At 48.3% G+C, this 15,426-nt stretch overlaps 1 long non-coding RNA gene across 1 annotated transcript in view; it reads right to left on the bottom strand.

Moving 5' to 3' along the window:
• LOC142584370 (uncharacterized) overlaps positions 1–15,426 on the bottom strand; it is a 477,159-nt gene that overhangs the window by 47,270 nt on the left and 414,463 nt on the right. The window contains exon 4 of the long non-coding RNA XR_012828775.1: positions 4,609–4,682. This is a non-coding gene — a long non-coding RNA (uncharacterized LOC142584370). The remainder of the gene's footprint in view (positions 1–4,608; positions 4,683–15,426) is intronic.

Genomic DNA, 15,426 nt, shown 5'->3' with positions numbered 1-15,426 from the left:
CTCTCCGCTCGTGCTCTATTTGATCGAGGTGCGATCGAAGCGCAATTTGCATGAAGGCAATGCTTCCACATGTTATACGGCCGCTGTGACGGCAGCGCCATCATTCAAAGAAACGTCCTCGTCTGTTTATGTTGCCTTGATTGCTGTCCGTCCGCTACTGTTGTATACCGTGCATGGGAGTCGCGTTTCTGTAGTTGTTTCAACGTATGCTCAGAAACTATAGTGCATCAGGCTGTTTCACCAACTATATTCTGCCTAGGTAGCTGTAGTAAACCATGCAGTACGTGCACACCAAAAGTTTTGCTTAAGATATCATTAGCCAGTTTGTTTGTTTGTTATTTTTTTTTTACAACGACAGTTGTCACTTCTCTTACCTGGTTTGAAGTGATGTACCCCATTGACGTAACGAACATTAACCGCCTAAGATGGTGCGTAGATATATAGCGGTGTTACAAGGTTAGCAAGCATTAATCACAAGGTCATCATGAGGTCACCGCAGGTTCACTACCAAACGAAGAAGCTGCATGACAGTTCAATGTCCATGTACTAACCATCATTCCCGTGCTGGCTGAACCACCGTACCCTGCTTGCTGCTCCCGTACACGCTAGCGCCACAGTTCCCTCCGGTAATTGTGTGAAACTCTATGAACCAACCAAAACCTTCGAAATAGTGGTACGCTTAGCACCACTGATTCCAGTGCGAAAACCGCACCATCGTTGAAGCAAAAACTATTGTAGAGAATTGAGGCCTGCCATCTCGGAACGCGGGCACGCTTTGAGCGATATGTTAGTATAGCAAAGAAGGACGATGCAAGCGTGAGACAGAACGCATAACGCAAGCGAAAGGGAAATAGGAAAGAGAACAAATAGAAGACGGCGAGCGATGAAATGCAAAAAAAAAAGAATTTTTTTTTCTGTATTTTTTGTAGCGCCGACAAGGGAAGCCGGCGCGAGGGCGAGATGGCGACAGCTATTCTTTACTGTTTTTTTTTTTTTCTTCTTCGGCGCGGTTGGAAGCGCTTTGGGTCTAGCGGCGGGAAATCGATGGAGCCTCGCGTTCGTCCTTCTGTGCGTGCGTGAACGGGCTCAAGTGTACGGGCGTCGGCGAGCCTATGTTCTAGCGCGTGGGGTGTTGTTTCGATGCGCGCACGTTTTGCGGTTTCAGAGGTCGGATGCACGCGAGTAGAGTGGCAGTTGCGCGGTGCTTCACCGCTAGGCACGGCGCTCGCGTACTGCTGTGCGCAGTTGCTGTATGCATCTAAGTACACAGCAATACATAGGGGCAGCGCACATGCGGTGTAGTACCCATGGACAACGTGAACGCGTATACATAGCGTAATAAACGCATACTGTGCGCATGCGTGCGATACGTGAAACTTTGTGTGTGATGTAACGTGTTGTGATGTGTCGTCTTCTTTTGCTTTCTTCGCTCCTGCTCCTTTCAGGAGACAACTGCTAGCCTGATTCTCTTTCTGTATATAGCATGTGTGTGGTGTTTTTAGGTATTTACACGAATAATATTATGCAATTGCATAGCACGCCAGTTATATGAGGCTATAATAATATGTACTGCTACACTACCAGGAGTTATGCGATCGCACCTTCTTTAGCAGTCAATGTTTCGGAGCCCATACGCTCGGCTTGGGAACCTTGGTTTAATATTTAGGAACACGCTTTCGTGCTCCATAACGTATGCTTCGGAAGCATGCTTTACAACACGTGCTTGTGTATATATAACAAACAGGGGTCTCCACATTTCTTTGTGGCCACAGTTAGGCAACCTCCCAGTTATGCAAAGAGTTCCAGAAATATATTAATTTTTAAAATTAGGCTTGCAAGCATAAAACAAGCAGAGAAAGACAATATGAAAAAGCTGGCTGGCAGATTCTTACAGGATGGGAGCTACAACTGGCTGCTTCGGACAGAGAAAAAAGGAATGAATGAATGTATGGTGTTTATTGGCGCAAGGGCTAGGTATGGCCAAAGAGCGCCAAGAAAAAAACAATGTACAGCCGTGAGCAAAAGTTTGAAGGCTGATGGTGCAGCGACCATTTCTTTTCTTTCTCGTAGCTCGAGAACGGGGGTTGAAATCAAGTGGCACAGCTTACGTATACGTGTGTTCGACCAATGCAATGTCTTGAAACAATTCCACGTTGCGGCATTGTGACACACAAGGCATTTAAATTTTTATTTTTATATTTCTGTTGATGGCCGTAGTTTCTATAACTTTACTCACCACTGTACATAGGAGACAAAAAGAGCAGGAAATGAAGAAGATAGAGGGTGGAAGAGTAGGAAAATTAAGCAATAAGACACGTTCCGGTAACAATGATGTACGCCGAGTATTCGCAGGACGCGAAAACAATTAGTTGAACACTGTGCGTGCGCGTGCTGAGCGCACGCACGACCCCAGGCCTGCGTGATGCAAGCAGAACCGTTAGCAATATTGGCTTATCGTGTTGCGAAGTTTTCTTTTCTTCGATTATGTATAGTACATAGTTTCGCCAAAGTGAAATGATAGCACAAACGCCGGAACATAGCCACGCTTTTTTTCCCGCACAAATTATACATATGTTGCGGGGTATAACGTAACGGAAAAAAATATAGTGCGGTGCTTCGGATGTTCCAGTATAGCGCATGATGTGGTAAACAACTACTGCAAATTAACGAGGGTCAAGCGCCAGGCTTAGGTCATTAAAATCCCATCTTGCCCGCGCTATATACCGGCACATTTGGCGTGATCTACAGAACCGGAGGACTCCCTTCCCAGGTCTCCTGGCGCAGAGAGGCCCGGGCAGAAAGAGAGCGCGGAAAGGGAGAAAGGCGGAAGGCACAACGGGGGAAGGCAAGGGCCGCCACGCGAGAGTTTACCCGAACCCGGGGCGGCGAGAACCGTCAGTTGGGAAGCGAAGGGAACGGAAGAAGCGGGAGGAGGGGGAAAAGGGGAGAGATCCCGCAAACTCGTCCGAGCGTGCGTGAGTTCGAAACACGCCCGGGCGTTTGCAGCAGCGCCAGCAGCAGCAGCAGCAGCAGCAGCAGCAGCAGTACCGTGCACGCCGGCGCCGCCACCGCTCCTTCTCGAGCTGCGCGAGAAGCGAAGGCTGAGAACCCGCCGCGGAAGGGGCGCCTCATTTGCATACGCGCCCCAACAGCCGTCGCCGCCGAGGCGTCTGAGCCCATGGCGCACGCACTTTCCTCGTCGGCGCAGGAAAGGCGTCGATAGATCGCCTGACACCGCCGGCGAGCGTGGGGCGCGGCGCGCTTCGTTGTCGGGTGCGCGAAGTGTGCTTTCCGGTGTAGATGGAATCCCGTTTGGAAGTGACGCGAACGTGGCCGAGCTTTTCGGTGCGCCCGAGAACTGCCGTCGAGCGACGTCGCAAGTAGAGCGCCGTGTGGCGTCCCGGCAGCGAGTGGTCTACACTCGAGTGTGCGAATTCCCGATGATTCAGGGACTCTTGAAGGCTCTTTCTGGCAGACGCGTGGCGTCGTTGCTTGAAGGACTCGTTCGATATAAAAAACAAAACTACTACATAAAAGAATGAAGACGACGTTACAATTGCGAGTGTAATTGATTGGAGGTATGGGCGACCGCTGACAGCAGAATGCTGTTAGAGCAGGCAAAGGCGTTTTTCCGAGGTCGCAGGACGCTTCGGCCCCGAAGGGACACTCGGTTGGGCTATTTCAGATAAGTGAGGGCCACTCTGAAACGCTCCAACACGACCACGTACAAAAGCTTTCTTTGAGGGAGTCTTTCAGTGATGTACAGTACAGCAAGAGAGAGCTGCCGTGAGTATGTAATGGTGATTACAAAAGGAAGTACGTTAAAAGGGTAATTTGAGAAAGAAAAAATCTACGAGAACCTATGGTCGAAGGTAGCTTTGCGAAGAGAGAGAAAATTACGAGACTACAGCCATTCCTACACCCATGAAGCCTTGTGATGAAAACCAAGCCGGGATTAGGAGTGTAGCTTTTGAATACATGTTTTGGCGTTCGATAACACTGCGGCAAGGATCGAGAACGATTTTCGACGATGCTGCAGTATAGACCTCGTATTGGCGTAATAGTAGTGATTAATTAACTGTAAACACTATGCATTACTTTCTCCCTGCGTACTAACTGCATGTACCATCGAAATAAATTTCCGGAAGCGTAATCATCTTGGTAATTTGGCGCATCAAGAAAATTTATTTATTGCTCTGATTGGTTGGGTCATATGCTGTGCATTATGCGACAAACTGCCGTAGTTTGTACATTGGGAGCTCAGAAGCTTGTCGCAAGGTCCGAACAGCTGCTTAACTTGTATATTGGGAATTAATCCCACATTCAACTAATATGTGAATAATATATATAGCTGACAAGTTTCGCGCGAATATGGCATTATTGTTTCGTATTATAATGGGCATGGCACAGAGAGAAGAGGGTTATTGAGATTAACGAAACACACGTGCGATGCCCATTGTAGAATTGGAAAACCAGTATAGAAGGTCACAGATATATGGTTGTCACTATTACAGTCAGATAATATTAAGCGCAAGGGCAACGCCACTTTTTTAAATACGCATAAAAAGGTTAGCAAAATGTTTAGGTATATGGTTTATATCTACTCACCGAGTGGAAGAATCCATGCTGAATGCGTCACCGAATGAATCCTTAAAAGCTTTTACAGGGGCTGGCGTAAGTGCCTGTGTGAAGAGCAGAACATATCAAGAGGCTTGAGTATCCATGATTAACCATTCTCAAACAAAGATTACTGGAAACAGGGCTATATATAAAAGTTCGACACCTTTTATAATATGCACATTTCCCTGTACTTCATTCACACACACGAAAAAAATTATTACTTTAGAATTGTTCGCAAGGGAACAAAAACCAGCCAATCTTGATGACAAACATAGTATTAGCGAAGCCGGTCAGCCAATGGTAGTGAGCTCTTACGACCGACATCTTTTCGGAAATACGGCCCCTGATCTTTTCTATTTTTTATATCTCTCCAAAGTGTCTCCAAAACGAAAGCGGTGCCGGCAAAAGTATTGGCATAATTAGTCTCATCTTAAAACGTCATATCATACTATACCAAATTTTGATTCATTTTATCCCAGTATTTCGACATCGGAAGGGAAAAAAATGCTTCTCCAATAAGAAGTATCAGCAATGGTTAGTCATGGCAATGAGGCCATTTACTAATGTTGGCCATGATAAAACAATTAGTGTTTAAAGGTACATTTTCGGGTGAACCAACGAGCGCCCAGTATACCCTCCACGTACGGGTCATCGAGAATACGCTGCACCAAACTAATGGAAGGGGTAACTTGAAGGGGCGTCACAGATCAGTGTCCTGCTGTAGTCGAATTCGCTGAGATGTCATTATAGATTGTAACAGTTCTAAACATTTGACAACAGCCCGCGAGCTGACGACATCGGACTACGCAAACCCCGGATTGACACCACGTTTCTATGATATTTCTTGCCCCACATTTGCTGCAGTGTCACTGCTCATAGCTGTGTCCTACAATATGGAGGGAAAATCAATTTTGAAAGGAATATAAAGTGCAAATTGATGACTTCCGCGTCCAGCAGGCTCCCTAGCGGGGCTATATATGAACTATATATTAATACGAAAGGCCACAAAACAATTTGCGCTGTACGCTTTAGCGCTGTGTTATGATTTGACCGTTGAAATACAAAGCAGAACTTGCCCACCATTATAAGTCTACTGAGACTTACTGATATGTACACAACATCTTATCTTACCTGCAGGGTGTCATCCGCTGTGCGGTCGTTTGAACATAAAGTCTAGGGCCCCTAAAACCCGTTCACGCCGAGAATATCCATGCTAAGAATATTTAGCACATGTATTCATATAATCTACCTGCCCGATGCCTACAGTGTTATCGCTAGCAAACTTGCTGTCCTGACTGAGGCTCGCTGGCAGAATGTGTCTATCAATATTAATTTAGATTGTACTTCGAACTTCCGAACGCGCTTTGTTACCCCGTTGCACAGATACACTGCCGTTTATTTTCTCTTAAAAACGGTATTGCTATACGATGCAGAGCAACATTGTCTGAAAACAGCGTACAAGCGAGGCACAATGTGCGCTTTAAAGAAAAAGCAACAAAAAAGAGGCGCTGTACCTGTCCGGCCGTTTACTATTCTACCAAGGTGCATGCTTTGGTGATGCTGAATTGAAGGTGATCATTATGCTGTGAGCTGAACAGTGTGAATAAACGAACTCTCACGCGGCGAAAAACAAACTTTTCTAGCGTGACATTAGGTTGCCGTGCCACTCAAAACGACTTATTGAAGAAACGTGGAATGCGTTTAATTCCTCGAAATCCACAAAAGGTCGCGGACCTGCCTGCGTGATTAATTTCTGCCGACAGGCTTCGGCCGTGAAGTTTTGAAATCCATAATATACGTGCTCGGAAACGTCTCGTCGCGAGGAGCCCATTATATAAAAACCCGCACGCAACGCGTGACGTATACATACAGTGCCTTGTTTGTTAACCAACTTACCAACTTGAAAACCGAGAACTTAAAGCCATCGCCTTATCAGACGCATGCACGTTATCTGCATGCACGGGAATTCAAATTCGAAAGCAAGGGCTGTAAGCAAACGAAAGAGTTGGAAGAGACCGCCCTCTGCGCGCAGCAACAAAGAATGGAAACAAGAAAGAAAAGAGACAGAAGGACAGCAGACCACACCAGCCCAGGGCCAGGCCGCGGAAACAAGGGAGCGTTTGAACCGCTTGATTGACGATCAGAGAAATCCGATTAACGCCCGCCGTCTCCACCTCTCCGAAGCCGTAAAAGTCCGCCACCCACCCGGGGATTGCGAAAGAAGGAAGCGCCGGACACGCTGCCTCGGCTGCCGGCCTGTTCGCGATGGCAGCCCGCCACCCGGTCGCATCCTCGGCGTACACAGCGAGGCGAGTTCGGTGTGAGTAGCCAAGATATCCTCTTCTCTATTGCCAGTGCAGCCAAACAAGTGCGCCCCCCCCCCCCCCCCCAAAGACGGCCTCTTCCTGCGCGTCCACAACACGGCGTAAACAACGAAGGGAAGAAGAGAAACGCGCACACACCGCACACACGGGTCCCGGTCCCCGCACGCCAATAAATACCTAGCCGTATTTATCGTGCATTATAGAAAGCCTCGCCATCGCCCCCGACGCATTCCTTATACTTCCTCCGCTGACGCTGCTCCCTGTCTAGGAAGGCAACTACCGGAAACTGGATGGCTGCGTACGCTATACGCAAACGCATGGAAAGAAGTCCTGGTCGCATGCATTCTCCCGTTTCACACCCACGCGAGTTTGAATGAAGAGACCTTTCAAGCCCGCGCAAGCACGCTGCGTTCTAACGCACTTAAAGTCTGAAGTTTCCCCACTTCTCTATATACAGCCATCGTAGTATCTGGACTACGAAGAAGGGCAGAAGCGCCTAACGGCCAGGGCTTAAAGACGGGTTACGTCCACGCGTCCCGTCGAGGGAGACCCGGAGGGTGCCAGGAAACGTATGGCATGTATACCTATAGGGCCTATAGGGAGCGCAGTGGTCCTGCCTAGGCACGTCCTTGATTAGATAGACAAATCCAGGAGAAGCAGCGCTTGTCTCCTATCTCTTGTTTGCGCTTCGGATTTGCACTGCGGCTTTAACGGGGGAGCCGGGCCTACGGCGCAGGCATCGGGCGCCAGTGAGCACGCGCCAGCGGTGTGTCCCTGGCGTGTGTGGTGCGCGCGCGTGTCTGTGAGGGTACGTGCTCACGTTGGTATACGTGATTGTGTTTGTCTGTGTGTGAGTGTGCTCAGTGCGTCGGAGCACGTACAGCGTAGAAAGCGGGGTACGGGTCGGCTCTGTTTGCGTAGAAGAGTTCGCAAATCTGTGGGCCCCGTAATGATCGTCGCCCGCGTGGCCTTCCTTGACGCTCGCGATCCGAACGAGCGCGCGTCGTGTTGCGTAAGCGTGATACTGTTGCCACGCGAGGACGAGGGTCTGTGTCCTTTTTCGGAGTGCAGCGGCATCTCCGCTGGCCGGCTTTCCTGCTTGCAGATAGCACAGCTGAGTGGACAGTGGAGTCACCTCTCACATGCAGCTCGCCAGCCAAAGTGATATAGGATACCATCGAGTCAGTCGGTGGCGTTTCCAGTGCAAGCTGTTGTACCAAGAAATTTTTTCGGTACTGTGGCACCTGGTGCTGCACCTGGGTTGGGTATTTGTGGCGTCAGGTGCCATTTTTTCGCCGTACGAATCATTTCATTTCCGATCCTTCTCACGTTTTGTTTTTTTCTTTCTCTCTGGTTCGAATCCCACAACGCCACCATTATTGCCTGAATCAGTCGTTCGGTGTGATGGCTGATAAAACTGAATACAAGATACAATGGATGTTGCAAGTGCATAGACGCAGTTTGTAGGCTGTTAAGGTCTCGGATATGAAGTGAAAGATTGATCTCTACAAACTACGTTGAAACCTCATTCACATCACACCTATCCATCCATTCCGTCCATCCACAAATTCATTCATTCATTCATTCATTCATTCATTCATTCATTCATTCATTCATTTCCCCATATCATACCGTAAGTGTGGCTCGGATGAAATTATTCGACGCAAGGTGTAATTTCTTGAACTCAAAAATAACAAGTAAGAAGAAGCAGATGTGACCCGATCGATACAAACGCCTTGTTCTTATCGGTCAATCATAAACAGGAATCAGTAGAAAACATAGGCAGAGATTCGGAACTGGCTCTGCGAGATGCAGCGCAGAGACGCACAGATCGTGCGCGCGGATTTTATTGCTGGCGGCTTCATTGACGAACGAGAAATCGCGGTTGATCGGGAACGCCTGACCCCCTCGGGGCTTTAAAATGTTTTACGTTGTCCCGGGGACTGCGAACGGGGGACGCGAGCGGCGGTATATACTCACTATATACGAGCGACACTCGCTTTCCTTTGACGCCCGGCCGCGAGGTTGCCCGGCCACGCGAGGACGGGCAGGAGCCACATATAGTCAGGGTGTACGTCAGGCACGTCTTTCGCCTTGCAGCGACTCCCACACCAGCGCACGTTCGAGGCTTTTCATTTTCGTGCACTCCACGCAGCGAGGCGCATTCGATGGCTCGCCATATCACTTGGGTGTGCAGCGCGCTAAAAATTTTAACGCTTTTTACATCAGCAACAAATTCTCGTCTTCGTTTCAACTCAGTGAAAGCAAGTGGGGAGGTTACGGGGAGACAAGGGATTGCCGTTGAAGGGAAACAGACCCGCGGGGATTCCAACCCCTCGAACGTGCAATTCTGCCCCCCCTCCCCCTCCCACCCCCACTTCTTCGCCCCGGGAGAGACCGACAATATCGGAGTGTTGTCGTTGGCATTGCTTTCTTTTTCTTTCGTAATTTTTTTACTGTTTATGTTTCTTTTTGTTTAAGCCAGTTCTGAAGTTTGACAGGGCGAAGACGGGTTCAATTAGGATGATTGCACAGGCCCAACAGTATTGTGGAGCTGGCCATTTAGGTAGTTGAACGGATGCTTGGCACTGTACGGATGCTGGGAACTACTGCTGCTGCACGCTTCCTTTCTAAACTATATAGGAGAATTGAGATAGTAATGCAAGAAGCATCAAAACCGTAAAGTTTCAGGAACCGCTCCGAATATTGTCACTGAACTCACAATAATCGAAATGCTGGAAGATAACCGAATGACTGAGAAAAAAAAGGGAACGCTTATAGAAATGAAATCGACGCACATTTTTCCACTACTGCACTCTCCGCAAGCCATGAAACACGACGTTCACTTTATTTGCCCGTCGCAGAAGGATTGTTCAGTACCCTATAAATTCAAATCCCAAGGAAAAATTGTCACTTTTAAATTATACATATCCAAATTACCCATCGACATTATCCGTATTCGAACGCATATAGATAATGCAAACGGCTTAGATGAGAATTATGCCGTGGTTTTGGGCAAGGCAGGATGTCCTCTGACATGAAATTATGGCATTATAATCTGCGCAACACACCATCGCTTCATATATACTTTCACATACACTTCATATACCTTTCTTTCTTGTTTTCGGTAAGGAAGGAGAAAGCATTGTTTTTCGCTAAATAAAGTGCATTATGCCATTTCTTTGTGTGCAACAGGGACCCCACCAAATCGCAGGGCACTGAATAAAGTTATCTGAATGAACAGGGACGCTTATGGGGAACATATAGCCTTCAGCAGTAATTATGCAGTTTTCTTTTTCTTGACCGTTGAGGAAAGAAAGAAAGAAATATACGCGTTCCGTCTATTCTTTGGCCACATAAGCAGCGGTTTTCTTTTTTTTTTCAGCTCAGCCAGTCATTGATGCCTTTTCTCTACCTGTTATTATCTTCGGGGAAAGCACAACCTTGTCAAAGTGCGACAATCGTGAAAAAAGCTCACGGGCAATAGAAATTGCGCATTTGGATGTCACACGGCAAGCGGGCTCATATATATATATATATATATATATATATATATATATATATATATATATATATATAGAGAGAGAGAGAGAGAGAGAGAGAGAGAGAGAGAGAGAGTAAACGGCAATCAACAGCAGCAACCCACCACAATTCCATAAAGCGCATGCAATTATCTGCCATTCTTTATGGCGTAATTGAAAACAACAATATTCGGATAAAGCTTTAAAAAAAACGAATACACGAAGCTAAAATTAGCATGTCCATTCAGGAATTATGCAGACATAAAAATTCACGAAGATCCGTTTACTCATGTGAAAAAGAACGTCCTGGATAGTCCCTCAAAACAAAGCAAAAAAAAAAAGTAGACGCTACATTGTTACATTATTTGCAACTTTAGTTAGCGACGGTTTTGTTGCTAGAACCATAATGACCTGAATATATGACAATTAGTAATTATTTGCGCCATAAGATACAAAGGTTAAACGTCTGCGTCGAAGGTCAGTTGGTCTGGAGCATGAAGCTTTTAAGGAAGCTATTTATGGTAGAGTGTGGCATAGTGAAGAATAAGTAACGATACGAGAACGCATATTGTTGTCTGCCCCTTCTTTCTTTATTCTTTCAGTTATTTTACATTTCGAGCAAACAAAGTACATTTTCTCAATGCAAGTATGTGGCTCAAAAAAAAATATGAAAACTGAATCACCTGCTGGGATCTAGTAGCTCCCTAAACAAGTGCACCGCTAGTTCGGGAGGCCCAGCTATACAAAGATTTTGGCGCAGCCACGGCAGACGGTCATTCTATGATCAATAGTAACGCCAAAACCATATTTTAGTGCCACCTATCTTTCCAGCACCCTCTCTCAGTTTCATATCATGGCTGCACAGACTGTATCGTAAGTAAATAAGAATGGGATTGTATAAGGTCCCACAACCGCTCACATGACATCATTCGCGATACAGCAGAGCCAGGCAGAATGTAGAGCATGATCCCTATCACCACAGTCATGGCAGGGAAGCTTTTCTCACGCTGCTGCTCCTTGTGCATAAGCACAAGTTCTTACGTGCGATGACAGTGACTGTACAAAAAAATAATTAAGGCAAAAACTATCCTTGATTATCTACATCATGCGAAAGTTTTACGAAAGGTACAGATAACTCAAATATGTGGGCAAACTTATCAGTTTTGGGTGCCATTTTCTTTTCTTTCGTGCTTCTTCAGCCGCATTTATGCTACCCGGCATAGATGGTAGCAGCCTATACGTACCGAACTACGAGACGTATACTTGCAAGTGGCTAGATTGACCTTTCTGGTGAGCATATATGGTCGATGTCATAAAGCACCCAAATCGGCATCTAGCATAGGGATCGGCCCACGTTCTTAGGAGACAAAATCACAGCGTCCTTGGGCGTCACCTTGCTCTGAACTCGGCTCCGACTAGGCAAACGAATGCTTCGCATTTGAAATTTCTTTCGTAGTATCTATCTTTCCGCCTTTCCTCATTGGCTCCCACGCCACCACGACGTCGCTGCTTTCGCCGGAATATGTAAGTCATGAGCACGATGTTAGATAAAAAAAAAAAAAGATTTGATGAAGATTGCCTTATTTGGAGGTGCTACTCAACAGCTGAGATGCTCAAAGCAAACGAAGTCATGTGTGCTAATGGTTTTGCCGAACTATATCGCTGTGATCGTAGTAAAGTGCAAGTGAATTCGCAAAGCTTTTTGCTCGTTAGTAAATACGCTTTACCATTGGCCGGCCGCCTCCGCTGATAATATGTACAGCGTCATGGTTGGCTGGCTTCTTCTATAAAGAAAAGTTATACCGTAAGAACGCTTTCATGAACAGGGGCCCGGAATAGGAAAATGGCTGTCGCTGAAATCAATTATTCTCACTTTATACAGTCGGCGATGCTCATATATGGTCTGTACAGCCAACAAACCATGCTTCAGGCGTTCTATTTAGAGTCACGTGCTTTCCTCGGTCGCGAGGCTTCAGGGCTTCCCGAGGACACAGTGTCCGACGGCGGCCATTGTTTCGAAGGATCGCATTTCCCACTCGCGCTACACACTCTACAAGTCCCACGCCTGAATGAGTGCCCTTCACTTTCTTCGAACGCCGACTGGAGCTGCTGGTGACGTCTCTTAATCACCCCCGGAGTAACAAATGAGCCTTCCCTCTCGCTCCAAGTCCGGCCATTGTCTGTACGCAAGCTCTCGCGTGCGTTCACGTGCTTTGCCCCCTCCCTCTCGTTCTCCGCGGAGCCCGTCGACTGAGCGCGCAGTACATTACAGCAGCGCAGCTACAGCGCGACGCAGCTCTTGTGCACGCAACGTGGACATGTCTCGCTGGAGCGGACCACCTTTCGCTTTTAAGTTCTGTTGCTGTGAGTCGCGCACGGAAAGCAGTGCAGCCGAGTGCAGCGGAAACTCAGCGACGAATAAAGAAACGCGCTGCACGAATGTTTGGACGAGAAGTCGCCAAGCGCCGCCTGCTGTCCATTAAGGGAGGGCGGCCCCCCGTATACCGACAGGGGCGCATCGCAAAGCTAGAGAGAGTTCGCGCGCGCCCACTGGGAAACGAAAAATTTCATCTCGCGCGCGTCGGTCGCGGTTCGCTGAGCTCCAATGGGGCTGTCCAAACAGTCGCTCGGCGACTGGGACGTTGACCGGCGGCATCGTCGAGAGCTGCGTCATTCGTCCGCGGCGCGTTTCCTGTCGACGGTTATTCGCCACTGGCCCGTGTCTCTCTCTCTCTCTCTCTCTTTCAGAACACACTGTGTCTCTTTCGCAGCCCCTTGTCTCACAGCCATTCGCATTTGCCGACGGACTATTGTTACGGCGGCCCGCTGCTACTCTGATGACCTCCCTTCGCCCTCCCTCGTAACGCTCTCCCTTGTGCTCCGTCAGTTTCTTGGTTCCTCAGCTGAGTTTCCTTGCATGCGCGTTAGAGCTCCTGGGCGACCTTCGCCATCCACTCTCTTCATTTGCAACTACAACCAGACGTTTAATGTTTTTTATGCAGTGCGGTCGCGTACTGCATTCCTTGTCCTTGCCTTGGAGCCCTTAAGCTGCACTAAATAAAATGAAATGGCCATCGCTAGGACATTTTCTTTGTTCTTGCGTCAAAGCTATTGAATAAAATGTAATACGTGTCAACGGAAGCAGCAAGGAATGACCTGGTTCCGGACCGGCAACGATTGTTAGTCTCAGCGGAAGTTTTAGAATGCACAGTAACTGGTCATATTGTAACAATGAAGGCGGGAGGAGAAATGCGTAGTTACAGTAGCCTCCTATGTACAACTGGCGATACGGCGAAAACCCACACCCGAAGTGAGGCGCGCCTTCATCGTTTGCTTTCGCTGCGTCCTCATGCGCGTGCTTGAAAGTGTACCGTGACTATATAAGCAATACATAAGGACACTTGCAGAAGTAATAATTACCCGAGTCCTTTGCTTATACTGTCGATGACGTAGAGGCAGGCAGCGAAGATGTACGTAAAAGAAATAAAGGGGAAGGATGAAAGTTCGAAGCACAGATATTGCGCAATATCCCTCAGTCCTTCGCAAAGTGCAATCAGAAACGCAGCTGCGGGTGTAAAGCAGAGTTCTTTGCGTGAGTTCGCGACAGGAAACGGTGTTGCTGTGCAGAGCTACTCCGAGAAACAGCCGTTTCCGGTTTCCTTGAACATCGGGCCGTCCTCTTCCTTGACCTACGCCCTGAGCAACAACCGCAAGCGTTGGAGCTCATGACGCGCCGAGAAAATCGTCTGCTTCTCTTTCTCCATCGGCATGACTCATGGCGGTGGGATGCGCGAGGAATAATAGCTCCTCATATCTGGCATCAGCCACACCAAGCACTCGCCCCAAGGACCATAATAAGTAAAGTCGCGCGTACAACTGCAGTACAGACGACACGACAACGAACATCCAGTGTTACACGAAACAGCTTAATTGCTTGGCATCGGCGCAGAATGTAGTCAGCCCCGTAAACAAAGCGCCACGTATAGACGCCTTACGAGGCTATACTCTGTATGCGAGCCTCCACAGACACACGCACACACTACACGGTTTATGAATTAGGGCCGATCGAGGCGCGCGATAGGAATGACGGAACTTGCCGCGGCAGCGCGGCGTTGTATGCGGGAAGCGCGCAAAAAAATATGCACGCGGGCTCCGCGAGATAAGGAAAGCAAGGGCAGCAGCTGCCGGGCCGCTTTTCGATTCAGCCCGCATGCCTCCGCGCACCGGCGGCGGCGGAATCTATTATGCAAAGTCCATTCATGAATTCAACGGGCAGCGGTGCTTATTAAACGTCTCTGCATGCGCTGAGCACGAAACGATGCGGACAAACACGCCGTTTCACTCGGACGAGGCGCGCCCGGCGAGACGGAGCGCGCCGCGTCGTTCTCGTGGGTGTCCCTGCGAGAGCGGCTGCGTCGCGAACGCGTACGAGCGACACGCGTTAGGCTTACGAGTTGACGGCGAGGCCACATAGGCTTCCTCTGCTCGGTCTATATCGCCGTACGACGATGAAACGACGATAAAACGACGGTGAAACGACGATGAAACGACGATGATGTTCAGTGGTGCATGCTACGTGTCGAAGTTTCCCGAGTGCTTCTTTCTGCAAGTTGGCTACGTGCTCTTTCACACCTTTGGTGACCCGACGACAATGCTGTGCGAGACGTTTTCGGCCCTAAGTTGTTCCACGGACCCGCTACTGCTCCTGACGTGTGTCGCAGAGCAAAAGCGAACGCTTCACGACAACGCGAGCGCAGAGATCTACGCTTTTACGCCAACCGGGATGCCACACGAGTGATTGTGCGCTGTTTTCTGTGGATCTCCGTATCAAGCCTGGAATTCTTTCAGAAGTCGACTACCCAAATGTCCAAACCCTTCGCTGCAGTGGAATCACCAACGATGTGAGGAAAGTTCCAAGTGTACCCATGTTACCAGACGGGAAATTAACGTTTGCCGTGTGA

Source organism: Dermacentor variabilis, chromosome 6 (genome assembly GCF_050947875.1).
Source record: "Dermacentor variabilis isolate Ectoservices chromosome 6, ASM5094787v1, whole genome shotgun sequence".
NCBI classification, from domain to species: Eukaryota; Metazoa; Arthropoda; class Arachnida; order Ixodida; family Ixodidae; genus Dermacentor; species Dermacentor variabilis.
Note: the sequence above shows the minus strand (reverse complement) of the source record. Positions and strands in the feature narration are given on the sequence as shown.